This window comes from Chrysochloris asiatica, unplaced genomic scaffold (genome assembly GCF_000296735.1).
Source record: "Chrysochloris asiatica unplaced genomic scaffold, ChrAsi1.0 scaffold00002, whole genome shotgun sequence".
NCBI classification, from domain to species: Eukaryota; Metazoa; Chordata; class Mammalia; order Afrosoricida; family Chrysochloridae; genus Chrysochloris; species Chrysochloris asiatica.
Window position 1 is genome coordinate 14,095,902 of NW_006408520.1, and position 1,152 is coordinate 14,097,053.

Consider the following 1,152-nt stretch of genomic DNA (forward strand, 5'->3'; position numbering starts at 1 on the left):
TCCGTAATGTCTGTAGTTTTGAAATATAGTTCTAGTCTATATCCCCTTTAATGGCCTTTAGAAATGTTCAGAGATCTGGAGCTCAGAAATGTATTCTTCTGTGTTGACAATTTGGTGTAGTAACATTGACTTGGCTAAAGGACCACGTAACAGATCTGAGCAATAGCAGCTCTGATGTGGTTAAAGTCACTACCTTTTATGCTGACACTACATAGATGACAACCAGTGTGCACACTACCCTCAAATGAGATAAACTTTTTGTTGTGTATCATGTCCAAGTGGGGGTACTATTGGGTTGGCTTATACCTGCAATGCAGGGAAAGAATTCATTTGATTTGACGTGCTGCAGCAGAAGGATTAAGGATGGGAGAATGAATGGCAGACTGGCTGCTATAAGAGGGGTCAGGAGCTACACCCATGCTGAAGTACTAGTCTTAGGTTTATTCCAAGCCAATCTTGATTTCTCATTTGCTTGTTTGACCATCTTATTTCCTTTGAAGATTTAATTAAGTTCAACAATATTTTGTCAACTATTCCAGTTTCAGTGGAAACTTGTATTCATTATAACAAGAAATAGTTCTCTCAAATCCCTCCCCCCAAATAAATAAATTAAAAAGTGAAGATAACTTTGAATCCATAAGATGAGATTCAGAATATAATTTTAAATATATCCCACTTGAAGTTACAGACTATCCTAAGAACAGATTTGACACATTAGTCACTAATGACTGAACAAGAGAAGAGTTGTATGATAATATCAAGAATATCATACATGAGGAAGGAAAAGGTCATTAAAAAGACAAGAAGGAAAGAAAAAGCTGAAATGGATGTCATAAAAGACACTGCAACTTATTCTTGATCATAGAGTAGTTAAAGTGAATGGAAGAAATGAGGAAGTAAATAGACTGAACAAAAATATTCAAAGGGCAACTGGAGAACACGAAGTAAAATATGAAAATGAGTCAAAAATTATCTGCACTCTGGATGTAGATTTATATTAATCGGCTTTCCGAAAAGACAAATACATCATTTTCCCACATAATCACATTGCTTTCCAATACATTGTCAATATGTCAACATTTTTCATATTTCCTTATTTAAAAATGTTATAGGCTGGAGCTCTGGTAGCGTAGTGGTTACGAATCGGGCTGC